Genomic DNA, 18,399 nt, shown 5'->3' on the forward strand with positions numbered 1-18,399 from the left:
AGATATTACACGATATTTTGAGCGACAAATCATTAACAAATCCAATTTTGTGGAAAATTAATAAATGTGCAAATCTAGCTTTGTCATTCTTAAAGGAAGATATTTGTCCTCCCTCTCCTCGGAGACTAGCAACACCAACTATCTTTTATACTCGTTAAACAAGCTTTGAACTTAATAATTGGATGCAACATTGAAAATCACGAATAAATAATTCTTAACTTCTTGCTGAACGCTAGAAAATTGTGTGGCATAAAAATGCCCTTTAATGGATGTTTATTTAATTTATTAGCACTTGTTCAACAACTTTACCATTTTTTCTTATTTAATTAAACCATTGCTAATTGAAGATGATGGTGCAAATGCAAAGTATCCAATTAATTTACAATTTGTCAATATCTTGAGTTCTAAGCAGTTATTAATGCACAGCAGAAAAGAGTTCAGTCATGCGACAATAAATTAATCAAAATGAAATTATTTACAATAAAACACGGCTAAATTAATTGCCAAAGAAAAACTTTCTCTGCCTTAAGGGAGAAACGGTGCAGAAGAGCTCTAGGTCCAACTTGGAAATTGAGAATTTCTAACTAAACAGATAATTCTCCCAACGAACGCCTTGAAGTAAATTAGACGACTGATAAATACATGGCATATTGCTCCATTTTCAGCAATTACATTGCAGTATCTTGGGAAAAATCGATTAGAAATTTTAGTTAGTCGAAGATGATACTGCAGTAGTTCCATTACGAAAGATACTCTTATTCACATGTTGAAAGTCTTCAAGTACAAAAAACTGATAAGTTTACATTATCTTATTGTATGTGAGATTCTTAATAAGAGCCTACTCGAAAAGCATGCAAATTCGATTTAGAGCTGAAGTTTCCACCATTTGGTCCTGGAGGTTGGTAGTAACGCTGAGACGGCGGTGGAGGCATAATGGTTGGGAAAGATCAATCAAATTCAATTCAATTCAAATGATGTGACGCTGATTCAGTGGCGTATCTAGACACTTATGTGGGAGGGGGGTTGTACGCGAAGGCGCCCTTACCACGGTAAAAATTGTTCGAGCGGTGGGTTTTACTGTATATCAGTATCATTGACTACTAATAATCCTTGAAAAATTTAACTTTTAATTTTGAGTTTAACAGGTTTAATTTTGAAAATGCAGTGAAATTTTGATTATTTTTAATAAAAGTTAAACGCAAAAGTGGAAAGTCTCCTTTTCAAGGAATGTAGTACTCAATGTTGATCAACAGTAAAAATCTCAATTTTGAAGAATAGTATTTTGATTAAGATTATTTTGAAAACATGCACAGCTTAAGCATGAAATGGTTAAGATTGTACTGAAAACATGCACAGCGGTTAGACTTCTTAAAACAGATGGTGCTCGTCAAAACCGGTACAGCCGAGTACAGCCCAAGTATAAAATGGATAATATTGTGCATAAGTCCTGCATAGCTTAAACAAAATTGAATCTAAATTTTCAACAGTTTTCTTATTCTTAATCATTTTATGTTTAACAGCTGTGCGCGTTTTCAACACAATATAAACCGTTTTATGCTTCAGCTATGCAGATTTTATGCACAATATTTGCGAAGTACCAGTTTTATACACATACTGAACCATCTCATACTTGAGCTGTGCGTATTTTCAGCACAATTTTGATTTAATGTCTTGAAGTATGTTTTTATTTTACCTCAAAATTTTGAAAGAATATAAGGACAAAATGCATTTTAGGAGCCAAGAGGAGCGCCAAGAAAGCTCTGCAAGAAATTAAGGGCCCCCAAAAAGCACCTGAAGGAATTTAAAGTGTAGTTTTTTATTTCAACACGAAATCTAGCAAAAATATAAGGGCAAAATGCTTTTTGAGAGCTTTATGGGCGCCAAGAAAGCCTTTAGAGAACAATTGGACGCCCCAGAAATTGAGGGAATTAAAAAAGCTTTTTATTTACTTTAACGCGAAATTTTGATAGATAAGGACAAAATGCATTTTAAACTAGGACCACAAAACTAGAGGAGCACCCTAGAAAGTCTCGTGAAGAAATTAAAGTTTTTTTTTTATTTATTTCAACGCAAAATTATAAGAACAAAAGGCATTGTAAGAACTAGGGGGGCACTTCAGAAAGACTCGGAGTCTATTTTTTTAAAATCTTTTTTACTTCAACGTGGAAAGAATAAAGGGTTAGGGTTTAGTTGTGTAAAAAAAAGGAACATCGGCGCCCCTGGAGGCTCGCGCCCTGGGCGGACCGCCCCTTCCGCACCCCCTTAGGGACGCTACTGCGCTGATTGTCTATCTGTCTGTGCATCTGTCCGTCCGACCGTTACCACGTCTAGAGCCTAAACGGTTACTGATAGAGACTTGAGACTTTCAGGGAACCCCCCATTAATCAACCCTGGGACTATTAACATGACCCTCATTCATTTCCCCCTACCCGTCCCCTTCACCTCCAAAACCATGTTTTTTTGGGATTGCTTGAAAACGCATTGTGCAATTTCTTGTTTGGATATGTTTTAGAGGTTGTCTGGGCGGATATTACGTTTTTACACGAAAGTACCATTGAATCATTCCTAATCCTCTCGTTCAGTAATAAGCTTCCCGATTTGAGAGCTCTACCAGTTTTAGGTTTTTTTCTGTACTGATTCAAATGTAAATCAGAGAGAATTTACCTAAAAACCCGTCGGAAGTTCGAAAGTTTAAATATATAAAAGGGCGAGAAAAAGTTTATAAAAAGAACATTTATTTTAATGAAATTGCAATTCAAATGTCTCATCATCCGGAAATTTCACAAAACTTCAAAAACATTTACTTTTTGCAGCAAACGTTTACGTTTACGCACTATTGTTGGTATTGTTGACGATTGAAGTGTTAAGAGTACCGAAATTCGAATAGCAGAACAATAAGTGCTAAAGTCGAGAGTATGTGAACTTTGCACTTTAGGCTTCCAGTAGATTTTCAAATAGGTTTGGATTAATGGAGTGACTTGGTTTCTTCGAAAGGTTATTACTGAACGGAGCCAATAAAGGTCTTTCAAGACCAAGGTGACCGAAAAACAATTCCTTTCCTGCGGACGTTTTTCGTTATGGTTTACTTTACTAAAAGGTCAGAAAAAACGATTTTTCTGACTCGTCTGAAGCGTATTTCTTAACTGAATGGTATCATGTTTGGGTTCGTTGGAAAGGTCATGGAATATCTGACAATGTCTGTCTACAAATGTTTATCAACAGTTATATTCTATTAAGAATGTCACAATAAACGACCTAACAATAAGTGAATAGTCATAATTCACTTACTGTAAGGGCCTTGACAGACTTGAGGATTAGCCGAGAAACGGATTAGCGTAATTTTATTAGAAATAATGGTTAAACTACATTTCCATCATGTTCCACTAAGTCGTCTCGCGGCTTAAGTCGTTACTGTGTCTAGAGCATAAGACTGCTATCAGACTAAAGGTTTAATCTAGTTTTCGAAGGTCTCAAAATCCCAAATAGTAACCAATTTAATTTGTTCTTCTGATTCAAATAGATTACTTTCCCTTACTAGTCCATTTCTACGACAAAATTTTCCAAACATTTTCGACGAATAAGAAATTATAGAAGTTAACCCTTTAAGGACGATTGGGTCACCGGTGACCCAAAAATGAAACTTCTCCTACGGTTATCTAAAGTTGTGTTTTACTCTAAAAAGTCAGAAAAAGTGATTTTTTCTGACCCCTGATTTTTGACCTTTTCGTCCTTAAAGGGTTAAGCTGTAGTGATACACCCTGTATCACCTAAATAATATTTTATAAATTAAGCAATTTTGTCATTTCTTAGAGTAAGCAAAATTTGTAAAGTAAAATTATGCGAAATATTGTAGTCAGTTCCAATAAAGCACTCAACAAAAGAAGTCGTGTCTTCAAAGCCTTATGACTAAGCCTTAGGTCAGAAGCCCAAGAGATAAAGATTTATCGATAGCTTCGATTCGATAGTATCGAAAAGTTATCATTCCACCCCAGGAATTTCCAGAAACAAATCCCGTTAATAAAGATAATCTTACAGCATTACGGTGTTATCACACTAGAAAATTTCACATTGAAAAGTTGCTAATTAAAACTTCTAGAACCACTCGAAATCGCTGATTTAGCCAGGACATTATTGCTAGAATTGCTCAATGTCACGATGGCATGTGGGTTGTCAGATGAGTGATTTTGTTTTTGAAGCATTTCAGTCGTTTGAGTAAAAATGTGTGATTTTAGTGAAGAAGAGGAAGTTCTCATCCTGTACACTGCTTTTGTGTTGTGCAAAAGGACCCGCCAAGCGAAAAGAAGGAGGGTGTGGGCGAGAGATTGGCTTTTAACGCGACCTTCACATGGTTCCGTTGAAAATCTTTATGACAACATCGCAAGTGGAGATTTTTTTGGACACAATGATTTTCTGCGGATGACTTCGGAGGAATTTGAAGAGCTTCTTCAAATCGTATGGCCTTATCTACAAAAGAAGTCGATTTGTGACTCAATTTGTCGCAAACGGACTGAAAACCATCAGATCGGCTGCCTCTATTTTTGTATTCTTGACATTTGTAGTCCCAAATGACGGATTCTTGATGTACAGCCTCAATCAATTCCGCCACCATCTCATTTGACCACGAAATCCTAGAAGTTTATGAAGGAATATAAAATGTAGATCGAACACATTTTTGTTTAGCTTTTTTCTTACTTATCCTCTTCACCGATCTTTTTCAATGCCTTTTGCCCTTTCTTCTCCATCTCGTTTACGATAAATTGGCACTACTTTTAATCACAATTTCATCACTAATAAACTGGTGGGAGAGTTGTGGTGCAGAAATTACCCGAATGACTGCAATAAAGTAGTACCAGATGCAAATGTATTGAGCAAATTTTGCTCATTATTTGCTCATTATTTGCTCATTAGTTATCAATCGTATTTATGCTATTTTAATCTATTTAAACCAATTTTTGTGACTCGAGTCTACTTTTTTATCACTAAATGAATCGATTTCTAAAAGTTCTTGAAGAAAATTGCACAATAGGGCATATATCAGCAACAATTGATGTGAATCACATGAAAATTTTCATGTGAAATTCTCTAGTGTGATACCACGGTTACAGTAGCTGTGATAATGAAAGAATCAGAGCAAAAAGCACCTTCATTTAGTAGAAAATGCTTCAATTAATCTTCTCCTTTCGGTATTATGCAACGCCTTGTATTCCTTCCACCAAATCCCTCCCTAACACTTTCCCATGAGAAAAAAACCTTACCTGAAGCAGATGAATGAGACGTGTTGTAATTTTCAGAGCTGCCAAAGCTATTCGAGTTCCAAAGCTCTTGTGTACCTCGTTGCAAACCACGCACAATATGTCCATCTTTCTGATAAAGCTCAATTGAGAGCCAGAACAAATCGCGTATTACTTAAATTGTCTGTACCGTCTGTACAACAAAGAAAATACCCAATTAACCCAAAAGTCCGCAATCATTCGTGCTGAAAGACAAGACTTACAGCTGAATGAAAGAATGCATTGGTCCCACACCACCTAAAAGTGATGGTAACTGATTCCTCTTGATATCCTGCAGACACTCTCGAAGGAGGAAATTAAGTAGTTTATCCACACTGAAAATCCAACTTTTGCAGCACACAAAAAAAAAAGTTATACAACAATCGCAATTTAAAACTCCCACTGCAGAGAGATAGTAAAAGAGAACCAGAGAATAAACAAATTATAAACAGAACATTCAATATTGTGCTTCCAACTTAATAATATTTTATCAAATAGCAAATTTTCACTAAGCACTAACCTTTACATAGCTCAAATAAATTATATTCTAGCTATTATTATTCAATGGGAATTTGTAAACTTCAATATACACAATCCTTTATTAAATCCAACAATGCGGCAATAATAATAAATTCACCTAATCACAATGTGTTATTGCATAAATAAAGGGCATATTGTGATGTTCAGTGACACCAATTGTATCATTTTAATTAGATTTTGAGTATAATGTTATAAACAGAAAACCCAGAGAACAAAGCAATTGACCTATAAATTATTGCAATTTTAGCTTATTAAATGTTTAGAATTGAATTTCAGTTATTTGTGATTATGAGATTTTAGACCTGCTCAAGGGGGAGATATTAGGGTTGGAAGTGGTGTATGGTCGAAAATGAAGTGCTTAGAAGTCTTTGGAAGTGGAAGTGCCCGAATATAAGATCTTTTCTGCCTAATCCCGTATTTTTCGGACAACGGCAATTTTAGTTGAGATTTTTAATTCGAACGGCAGTGCAATTTGAAAAGATTTTTTTGACATTTTACAAGTTCGATTATGACAATGAAATGGGGCAAATATGCTCAAATTTATTACAGCTTAATTTGGGTAGTAATTTTTCCGAGGAAATATTCAGCTGAATAATAATTTTCCTTAATTTTTACATAAATTTCAAATTCAAAATTGCTCGTAAATACAGTAGACTCTCGCTAATTCGGCTCTTTTAAGATCCGGATTACATTATAATTCGAACAGAAGTTTAATTTGAAAAAAGTTTGTTGACATTTTTCAAGTTTGATAATGCAATTATCAAATGAAGTAAATATGCTAAAATTTGGCATGGTTGGTCTTAGTTTTTATGTGATTTTGCGTTATTAAGAGGTTTTCATGAAATTTGTAATAGCAATGAGCATGTAAACTCAATATGAGTATGCATATCAACAAAAAATCGTTGCAGTTCAAACAGTTTGATGCCCGAATTTCTCTCTAATTCGGTTGATATATCGGTCCCAAATGCCCGAATTTGAGAGAGTCTACTGTAATGACATAGCTATTGCAATTGTCTTTGAATCCTTACTCTAAAAATGATTAAAAGTGGCTTTGAAAATTATGAAATAGGGATTTACTCTTCGGAACATCAAATCCGTTTTAAACGGTCTCTAATATTGATGGTAATATTGTGAGTATCCTAGTGGAAGAAAATTTTTCGATAACAGTTGAAGAGATTATTAAAATAATGGAAAATAGTAATTCGATCGTATTTCGTTTTGTAGAAAAGCTTGGATGTGTTTAAAAGCTCGCTTTATGGGTACCATATTTTTCACGGAAAGGAATAAGAGGAACTGTATAAATGTGGCCATATTTCTCCTGATATGTTGCTATAACGATCCTTTTCTGAATCTGGATTGATGACAGGTGATGAGAAATTTCTCAATTAATAACAATAACGGAAAAGGTCCTGGAAAAAATAACCAAGTTTGTTGCAAAAGTTAATTAGCAATCATTTAAAACCTTTCCCAAGAATACAAAATGTTTTAATTTTAAAGGATTTTTAATTTTAAAGGCCAAGGAGAGAATCAAGTTTAATAAAAAATGAAGACACTTCTAAAGTGCTGAATTAGTTGTTGTACTAGTACTTTTGGTCTCTTACAGACTTTCCAACGCAGTTTCAATTGTTACAAACTACAATACATTTTTTTCAAAAAACTCTCTTTTCTAAAAGTAGCTTCACTGGTCTCTTATGAAAATTCAAAATAAGTATGCAAGAATATCTGTCGCTAGAAATTTAAAATATAAGCAATTTGTTAATAATATGCGTAATAATAAATTTCTTGAGATATTTTTTAAAGTTTTCTTAACTAGATTTCTCATCAGATTAAAAAAACTATTTATTTCTAAGTATGAGAAGTGCATGAAGTGCAGGAAGTGCTGGAAGTATTGCAGCATTTTCGAGAGTGTTGCGAAATATTGGAAGTGCGAAGGACTATTCCATACAAATTGTGGAAGTGCCTGGAAGTGGTGTACACATTTTCACCCTAATATCTTCCCCTTGGACCTGCTTTTTGATACAAAGAGATGGCAAAGTGTCCCAGATTTGAAGAATACTCGAACTCACGAGATAGAACTCTCTGTGAATTCGTTTTTCGCAGGATCTTTTGGTGTTTACTGATCTACTAAAGGTCAAATTGATTCATAAATCACAAAAGCATTTTAAAATCAAAAATTGGTAAAGAAATGATCATTTTAGAATGTTCTGGCAAGAGTTAGAAGCAAACAGACAAACATAAAATTGTAAACACGAGAAAGATGATCATTCTCGGATATTTAACCGATCAATTACAAATTTCAAGACCAGTTAAACTTTGACTTTCAAAAATTCAGGATGGGAATATTTTTGGATCAGAGGTGTGTTTGGACGAAATGTTCGACTGGACCACCTTTACAACATATCCAAAAACAAAAGAAATCGCAGGATCCGTTTTCGAAAAAAAAAAAACAAAAAAAACATAGTGTTGGAGTAATAGTAATGTTCTTTGGGTCGACTTATGGAAGGGTCCTCTGAAGATCATAAGCTCGCATCTCTTACCGTTTTGCCTCTAGATCATAACAAATTCAAGGACAGAAAAAATTAATAATTAAAAAACATTGATGATTTACGGTTACTTAACCGATTCAATATCGGTTGCGACCGATGCAATCGGGTTAGAAATTTCAAGACCTTTCCAAAAAATCCAAATTTTTCCAAATCGGTTGAAAAATAGACCTTCTAAAGTAGTAAAATCTTTTTCTTTCAAAGAAAAAGTTCAAAATGGCGATTTTTTAGGTCATAGGTATGTTTGGACGAAATGTTCACCTGGACCATCTGCAAAACATATCCAAAAATAAAAGAAATCATAGGAGCCGGTGTTCGAAAAAAAAAACGAAAAACATGGTTTTGGAAAGGAAGGAGGGGGGCAGGTGAGAGAAAAAGAAAAAAAATCTGAAGATATTGTTTTTTTTATTGGGCGTCACCGAAGAGCGGAACTTGATATCTTTTACCGTTTAATCTCTAGAACGGTGACAATTTAAAAAAAAATCGATTATATAAGTGCTCTCTCTCTGAGTTCGAGCAGTAAAAAAATTTGGAATGTAAAAATTTCATAATCAGAAAATTATTAAATTACTTTTGATTTTAAATAAATATCTATGAAAAATACTTTTTGACCTTAATTATAAAAATATTTCCATGAAATTCACCAAGAGCACTTCACATGGGTCTTCTGACCAAAAGTTCGATTGTTTTAGAGAAGAAATTTTGTGGAAGTGCCGTGGAAAGTCTTTAGAAGTTCTGTGAAAATTCTGTGAAAGTTCCGTGGAAATTCAAAACCTGTTTTGACCGTAATTCTCAGAATGGGGAATTTTTGTTTGTCTGGCAAAAATTTACGTACAAATATGAACAAATGACAAAATTTTACGAACATATTTTTTGTGTGTTTACGAACATTTACGAAAAAATATTTGTAAAAGTACAAAAAATGTTCGTCAAATGATCATTTTACGAACAATGTTTGTGAAAAAAGTACAAAAGTTTACGAACTTGCATTCTTGTGCTCGTGAACTTGAATTCACGAGCATTTCGTAAGTCCTCCATAGGAATTCACAAACATTTACGAACAATTTTGCAAAATATTTTTTTTCTGTGTATAGCTAATACATATAAGTAAATTCATGTCAAATTTGAGTTATCTTGTAATAAGGGTTCAGAAGGTATAATAAAATAAATCCTTTTTTTCCTAAACATGGCGATAAGTGGTTACTCCACCCTAGCATCTAAGTCACGAGTTCGAGCATTTCGTAAAGCCTGGGACGTTTTACCACCCCTTTTATGGTACATTCTTAAATAGTTTATTTATCGATTTAAACAAGAAAAAGCATAGACCACTTTTGACTTTGTAATTGAGGACATGGTCTTAATGATCAGGCTCAGTTTTATTTAAAAATAGGATAAAAATGCCCGATTTCAAAGATGCCCTATTTCAAAGGTGCCCTACTTCTTCCTATTTTGCTATGAAATTCACCCAGTATTCTGCTTAATTTACCAAGTTCTCTAAGTGGACAAAACTAGTACGAGTTTTAAAGAATGATGCACTTAATTAAAATTTAATATCACCTGAAATTTAAAAATCAATTTCTCATAATTGAAAGCTTCTTCCGGGAATTGGCAGAGATCCAAAAGGTTGAGACACACTCTTTCCTGTAGTGATTTTTCTCTTTTGCTTCGCAAATACTTCGTGGTTAAATGGGACGGAAATGTTGTACAATAATCGTCACAATTTTACAGGATTTTCCCTTTTCTATTTATTTAAATGCCCAATTTTCTAACTGTCACATTTAATATTCATAGGAGAGTTTAAAGTATGGGATTGAGAAAGATGAAAAATTGCGAGTTTTGCGAAATGAAAGTGGCAGAAGAGAGCTACTAGCATGATGTATAATTTGTTTAAGAGGGATTTCTATTTGGTAAGGAAAAATCGTGACACGAATCGTCAAATCAACTTATCAAAAGCTCCTCCACCAGGAGAGGGAACTTTAAGTGTAAAGCTTGTTTGACTTGCAAGTGCTTCAGGAGAGCGGAAATGTTCCCAGTGTGATGGAAGGAATGGAAGAGTAAGAAGTTGAAAGAAAGCCAATATTGAATTATTTGTTGGTGAAGATGAAAGTGAAATTGAAAATGAAAGAAAAAAACGAATTCAATTCACTTTTAGTTAGATAAATTTGTGGTGGCAATTTGTGAGCATTTTATCTTGGGGGCTTTTCTCTTCGTTTTTACCCATTTTATCTGTCGCTGATTGTGTGGGTGGAAAAAAAACAAGGTGAAGAATGGTGACTTGAGGGAGTTTGGGGGAAGTGTAGTCCATGAAAATTTGCATAATCGACTTAGGGATTCTTCCGGAACGCACAATTCTCACGAAAATTCTCTCATAAGATAGGAAGCTCTGGGCAAAAACGACCAAAAATCGCGTTGGAGTAACATTTTTCATCCGCAGAAAAATCACATTTCCCTCCAACAATGAATAATAAATAAAGTTAGGGAAATTAAGTGGATAATTTATTAATAAGTTAACCACTGATATAATTTAAATTACAAGGTGGAAATTCATAAATTAAATGTTTTTTTCTCATCTTGTTAGACCAACGTCAAAGAGCTTTCCATTGAGGAACATTGAGGAAATGTACAATATAAAACTAGAAGCTCAAAGTTCTCTTAAGCAATTTTCTAAAGAATATTTTCTTGAGAAATTTTTGCATTTTAAAATTCTTTTCTTTTTTTCTTGGTTAAAGAGAAATAAACACGCAGAGATTCTTTTGAGTGATATTACCCTGAAGCTGCAGTGAAATTCTCTATAGCCTCGTAAAAAAGAACATAAAGAAGATACCAAAGAGAAGAAAATTTTGCCATAAATTAATTAAACTGAAAGGGTTGTTTACCATGTGCAACAAAGCATGAAATTTTTCTTCGTCAAACCGCAATCGATAGAGAGTATAGAACGCTTTTGACATCAGAAAGAGATTAAAATTTTGTGTGTCCCTCATCGGCAGCCAAGGAATTATGGTTTGGTCTATATCTCTAGTTAAGTGAAGAATATAAATATAAAAGACTGTATAAATATGATGCCTAGATATAATTAATATCAAGTCTGAAAATCATTAAAAAAAATATAAAAGGGAGACTGGGGCAAAAAGTCACAAATCGAAAAATTCAAAATTCAATATCTTCCAAGGTACAAAAGATAGCGCCTCAAATTTTTTTCTATAGATAGCCTCCATAGACCTTCTTCAATGTTGTAAGTTTCTTAGAATTTGAACAAGGAATTTAGAAAATAAAAAAAATATCGAAATTTTTAGCTCTATTTTTGAAATATTTTCCTTGCAGAAGATAACAATTATTACTTACTTATTTTCCAAAATTGATGCACTAGTGAATATTTTCTAAATAATTAGGATTTTTTGAATACGAATCCGCTATCTATTTTAGAATTTCACAAAAGTTCTTTTCTATAGAAATCCTTTTATTAAAAATGGCCACTTGGGGTAAAAAGTAACAAAAGGTATAGAGCAAAAAGTAACAAAAAAGCGAAGCAATTTCTGATGTCTCACGGCGAAAAGAAACGTCATTACCATGTCTCGCCGGTTGTTGCTTGTATTGGTCAAACGATTTGCAGTTTTTTGTTGTTTTTTCTAAAATATCTTGAAAATCGCTTTTCACGTTTTCTCACTTTTCTCGCAGAGAAAACGGTGTTTTACAAAGGTGTAGAAGAATAAATTTTCTACGAAAATATGTCCTGTAGGTATTTTTTTCAAATTTACAAAAGCCCGTAATGAAGCGAATCAAAATATGATAATACCCAATGTCTGTTACTATTTGCCCCAGCATTTTTGAGAATAGTCACAAAATTGCCTTTTAGAAATTGGCTCGTTAAACGTATTTCCTTACAAAATAGAGGGAAATTACTTTCACAAAGTTGTAGAGTGGTAAATTTCCTATAAAACTGCGCTAATTAGAAATTTTTGAAGCCCTCGAGTAGCTTGTAAAAAAATAAAATATCCGTTTTGTGACTTTTTGCCCCAGTCTCCCCTACTCCTTCGCTGTTTAGATAACTTATGACAACATGTTACAATTCAAGAATCTCAGCTAGAAATCAATTTTAAATCAATTTTTCTTCCAAATAAGGTAAAGTACGCTATGTCGACCACTTAGTGAAAACCTTATGGAAAAAAAAACATTATAATTTGTTATGAACCTTATGAAAATATAAGCCTCAAAATACTATTTAGTATTTTTGTGTATGCTAATCGGTTCGGCATATTAGTGATTTATTTAACTATATCTGTGCATTTGAGTTTTAAATTGTTGCAATAAAATTAATAAAAAATAGATGTTATTGCAACTTTCTACACTGTACCTCGGATTGTCACGAATTTAATCGTTAACGAATTTAATCGTGTAATAACCTGACGATCCGAGGAACACTGCCGATCGCTGGTACACTTCCCTTATTATCGGCTTTCAAATCGCAAAGAACTGCTCATAACTGGCAAAAATTGATTAATAAGAAGGGAATAGTGTTTTATAAGGACAACGGCAGACCAGACACAGCTTTGGCGACCCACTAGAAACACCTGGAATCTGGTTGGGATATTTTAGAGCACCTGCTTTACACGGCTTTCCGGCCTTCAGATCTAGGGGCATTGACAGATCTACGGCTGAAGCCGAGAGACGAGCTAACGTAATTATCTTCAAAATAATGATTAGACTTAAATTCCCATCAACTTCTGACTGAGATGTTTCACGACTTAAGTTGTAAACCTAGATCTAGAGCATAAGGCTTAGCCAAATAACTTAACTTTATTTCTTATCAAGCACTGCTTTTGAGAAAATTTTATCCTAAGATTAGACATAAAAGGCAAATGATTCATTAGATTATGAAATCCAAAAAAAAACTATTTGTTATTTAGAATTGAGAGATGTTCAAAAACTTGACAAAACCTTCAGTCTGAAATCCGTATTAAAGTCCTGATTCCTGATATTGTTTCATGGAATAAACATTTCTTCTCCGTTTTACAAAATTCTTTTGGTGATTTTTAATTCAATATAAGGTAGACTCGTATAACCCCATTGTTTCAATGTTTTGGCAATAGGGACGACAAATTCTACAAGAGTGCCATAATTAAATTAACTTCAAAGGGACAACAAATTTATCGATCAAAATGACGCATGTGGAACCTTATTATATTAAATTTATTAAATAAAGTGTTGAATATCATGTGTTACACCCGACACTTACAGCTGAATGTTGAATCGAAGTATAAAGATAATTCGAGGATGATCCACCGTTTTCAAATGTTTGAACGAGAAATAGGATAAATTTAAACAGTGGATTAACGTTTAAGCCAAAAATTAGACCCCCGATTTCGGAGGTCTAATTTTTGGCTTAAAGATGGAATAAATCTGTCCACATCTATCCGTAAATTCTTCTCGAAAATACTGTTAAATGATACCAAATTGATATAATCTGCACTTTAGTGGATTTAGTGAAAAGTAATAAGGCTTTCACTCTATTTACAGCTTCTTAAAAAGCCAATTTTGCCTGAAATAAAAAGAAACATCCACCATATGGAACTTCAATGAGTCGCCACTGAAGTAGGAGTCGCGGGAATCGCGCTTTTTTTGCACCCAAAGAACATGCACATTCTTTCACATCCACAATATTGATTCCTATTTTATTTTAGAGAATTTTTAGCAAGTCTGGTTTTTCAAGATTACCAAATAACGAGAAAAAGCCGTGGAATCTTGCTAAATCGAATAAAAACATTGACGAATTGACATTTTCTGGCATGCCAGAAATGCAAAAATATGGGGTTGCCGTATGACAAAAACAGCTTACCGTCGTTGCGGGTGACTTTGCACTCGGGGGGTGACTTTGCACTCTGCTGTCCGTAAGACTTTCATAAATTCTAGCACTTATTGATGGTCTTCGCCGATCCGGTCTACCATGTCAAAGTATATAGGGATATGTTATGTACCAAGTAAGGTACAATGATCCCCAAAAGGATTCTTGTAGTTTCAGTAATAGTCAATGAAATGCTAATATAGGTATTTTGTCAAAAAATGCCTCCGTGAAAAAGTTATCTGAAGGTGCAATTCCAAAATCGATTTCAGAATAGTAAATTGCCCAAATCCAATCTAAATTTATCTGGCTAGAATAATCCACTTCGATTTTGTTGATTATTTTTATTAAAATATATATTTTTTCCTATTATCTTCCTAAGAACACATGATTTATTTTATGTTATAAAATTGCATATATTGGTCTTTCTAAAGCTTTATTATAGAAGTATTTGGCTAAAAATTATCCAATTTTGTGCAAACTTAAGATAAAATGACCGAGATCTACAAGATGGTATGGTCGCCATCTTGATTTGACGTTTCTATCCGCCATTTTGAATAACTGTTAAAACAAAAAACTTATCCGATTGAGCTGAAATTTTAGTATGTTGTAGCTGATGTCAAGGCCTTTTCAGAATATATATAAAATCCGAACTAGGTCAAGTGATTGCCTGGATATAGGGGCTCCAAGTTCAAAATTTTGACATTTTCATGAATACAAAACTACAGGGAGCTTCTTTTATCAAAACTATCACAAAAAAGACAGCGCGATTGTTAGGCGATGAGATCTAACAAACAAACAAAAAGAAAAGTAATGTTTTTGTTTATAACAGCGCATTATTTGAGAATCTTAAAAACTGTTTTCGCAAAGGTGAAAAATAAAAAAAATTAATTAAATGCACTTTTCGTTTATTTTTTTTTTAATTATATTAGAGTAAATAAATATATAAAATTAATGCCCCAACCATATTTAATGGTTACTAAGGCATTAGGTTTAGGTTTCAAATATTTAAGATTAAAAAATAAAGACCGCCAAAATATGAGTATTACAAAATTTTAAACTTTGAGCCTCTGTATCTAGGTAAATACTTGACGTAGACTGGAACATAAATATGTTTTGAAAAGGTCTTGACATCAGCTACAACATACTAAAATTTCAACCCAATCGGACCAGTTTTAGGGTTTGACAGTTATTCAAAATGGCGGACAGAAACGTCAAATCAAGATGGCGACCACGTCATCTTGTAGATCTCGTGCATCTTACCCTTAGATATGAAGATCTTCATTGTCGTTTATTATCAGAAATTGTTGTTTTTTTAGTATTTATTAAAAAGTGCAAAGTCACCCGCACCTTATCCCAAGTGCAAGCCTTTTTTCTTGATTTTGTTTAACATAGTAAAATTTTATAAAATTAATGTTAGTGGCACAAAATCCATTCATTAACAACTGAATACAAATAATTTTACCCATTCACCCCCCTCCTTTCATTTTAACTATCCACTTTTAGAGAGTAAAGTTGAAAAACAGCGAAAAAACGTGCAAAGTCACCCGCAACGACGGTACGTCAATGCACTATTCCACGTTTCTGCATACGAAAAAATATTTAAACCTAGCTTAATTTTAACTCTAGATTAACGCTAATCTGAGGTTCAACTGAAGTTATTCTTCGTTTCAACATTCAGCTGTTAATGACATAACATTTTCATGTAGAACAATTTATATTAAGGGGTTACGTGGGTCAAAAAGACTGGGAAATACCATGTTTTCTCTAATTTTTACTGCTCGAATTCAAAGAGAGAGCAGTTATATAATGGCTTTTTTTTCAACTTCCTATGACCGTCCTGGAGCTTAAACTGTAAAAGATATCAACTTCCGATATTCAATGACCCCCAATAAAAAACAATATCTCCAGATGTTTTTTTTCTTTTCCCACTATCCCCATCCAACCCCTATTTTTTGGTTTTTGGTTTTTTTCCAAAATTGACCTAAGCTTTTTCAATTATTTTCGGATATCTTATATTATTTTCGGTCCAACTATACCTATGATCGGAAAATTCGTCATTTTGAATTATTGAAGGTCAAAGGTCAGTCACTTTGGAGGGCTACTTTTTCAACCGATTTAGGTAAATTTGGATTTTTTGGAAAGGTATTGAAATTCTGAACCTGATTGCAACGATCTTCATCAGCAGTAAACCAGTTAACTAGCGATTTTTGAATAATTTCTCCGACTTTTTTTTTAAATTTGACTTTAAGTTTGTTCCTGAGCTATAGGTCAAATGTAAGAGATATCGATTTCCGGTTGATGACCGCTCCCCCCCCATAAGTAGACATTATCTCGGATGGACTTTTTTCCTTTTTTTTTATTATAAGTACATATGTATATATTTAATATTTTTATTAAATATATACTTATATAAACATACATAAGTAACAAGTAACAGGAAATATTTATTTTTTTTTCACGTCAGATACTCTAAGAAATCTCGTCTACCGAAAAGTATGTTTTTTTTTTCAAAAAACCGTTTCTAAATATCAGGTCCCAAAGGATGAATTTCGAAAATTTTGAAATGAAAAATTCAGAAAATATAATTAAAGTGTTGTGCTTAAGAGTTCCAATTATTTTTTTTTTATTTTTCGAAAATGTAAAGCAAATACGCTTTTTTTAATCTGCGAACCCTTTGAGACAAAATAATTTTTTTTTGATTACCTAAAGTTACTGTTTTATTATCTCAGACTACTATCACATGGGAGTCATTTAACAGTTGGTCTTAATTATATACCAACAGTTTTAACTTAGGTGCTGATGATGAAAATATTATCAACTGGTATTAAGGGGTAACGTCTTTGATAACGCTTAAAATTAACGTTTTTGGTGATTTTTTTTATGACTTAGCTGGTGAATTTGTTTAAAAAATTGATTTTATTTGTTCTATATTTCTATAGAGAATATATCTGCGCAGCTATCCTAAAAATTTCAAGTAAATTTGATAAAAAATACTCGATTTTTATTGCTAGTCGCGGAACGGCTTTGAAACGGAATCGATCTTTAGTCTGTGCACTGTTGCGCTGTTATTTTGTATTCAAAATAAAAATAAAAATATTATTGTGTTGGTCAAGCCATGCGTAATAACCTCTGAAAATTTAATATTTATCGATTCAACTGGAAAGTCACAAAATATTTATAAAAAATAAACTGTTAATTTTGGGCACTCCTGTAGAAGTTACCCCTTTATAAAAATCTAAAAATTGGGCAACAATGCAGCATTTGCAGTTTTTAAATTCAACATTTTATTTTTTTGAGAATTTTGCATATTATTTAAATATTACATAATTTATTTAATTTATGAAATACTCGTTTTGAACAGAATCTGAAATTTTTGTTCTTTTTATTCATAGGGTGGAATCACCAGTTCTCGCCAGTGCCCCACTTCTCGCCACTTACATTGAAATCGCTATTTTTCGCAATTTATGAAATAAATGAGTCGCAATTTTTTTGTATTGTTTCTGCTTCTACGCATAGAATCGAAAAATAATAATTATTCGTTTTGGATTCACGATTTTGATCACTTTTAGAGCAATATTTTAAGCAAGTGCATCGAATCCAACATCTCTTACCAAATGTACTAAGTGTCGTCAAATTTTCATCAGGCCAAAAATACCTATTTGGGTAAATAATTTGTCTATTGAATATTTAATTGCACTTGTGGAATACATAAAATTTTTATTTAGTCAATTAATATTTCATTTTATATTATTTTTGTATAAAAATGAGGCATGGCGAGAAGTGGTAATATTCTGGAATTGATTTTACCACCTGTCGCCATATCTTTTCAATAGGCGACGCTAACTTCACTTCGTACATTCTCAGTTGTCAAATCTGCATTGTTTACTTTCTGCAAAAGAACTCAAGATAGTGGTTACAATTAAATGCTACAATAAGTTGTATACATAATTTACGTGCAAGTAACTTTTTTATGCATTTACATAGTATACTTTTACAGAATAATACAATATTGTTACTTGGGTAGCGATGGCAGGAGGGTCTTCAATCAAAAACCGTTTCCTTTGATACGACTTTGATACGTCATTTGATTTGTAATGTCTCACCGTTCATAAACAATCCAGATTCGTGCTTAAGAGTAAATTGTATAAGCAACATTGAATCATTTAATTAATTGTATCTGGATAATTAACTTGCTTTTGACTTAGTT

The 18,399-nt window shown here is 33.1% G+C and overlaps 1 protein-coding gene across 1 annotated transcript in view; it reads right to left on the bottom strand.

Moving 5' to 3' along the window:
* Window positions 1–5,772, bottom strand: part of LOC129798817 (2-amino-3-ketobutyrate coenzyme A ligase, mitochondrial) — a 30,222-nt gene extending 24,450 nt beyond the window's left edge. Inside the window, exons 1-2 of the mRNA XM_055842193.1 lie at window positions 5,495–5,772; window positions 5,256–5,424 (exon numbers count right to left, since the gene is read on the bottom strand). The gene's annotated coding sequence lies outside the window, so the exon portion shown is untranslated. The remainder of the gene's footprint in view (window positions 1–5,255; window positions 5,425–5,494) is intronic.
* Between the last annotated feature and the right edge of the window lie 12,627 nt (window positions 5,773–18,399).

The sequence above is a fragment of the Phlebotomus papatasi genome, chromosome 1 (assembly GCF_024763615.1).
Source record: "Phlebotomus papatasi isolate M1 chromosome 1, Ppap_2.1, whole genome shotgun sequence".
NCBI classification, from domain to species: Eukaryota; Metazoa; Arthropoda; class Insecta; order Diptera; family Psychodidae; genus Phlebotomus; species Phlebotomus papatasi.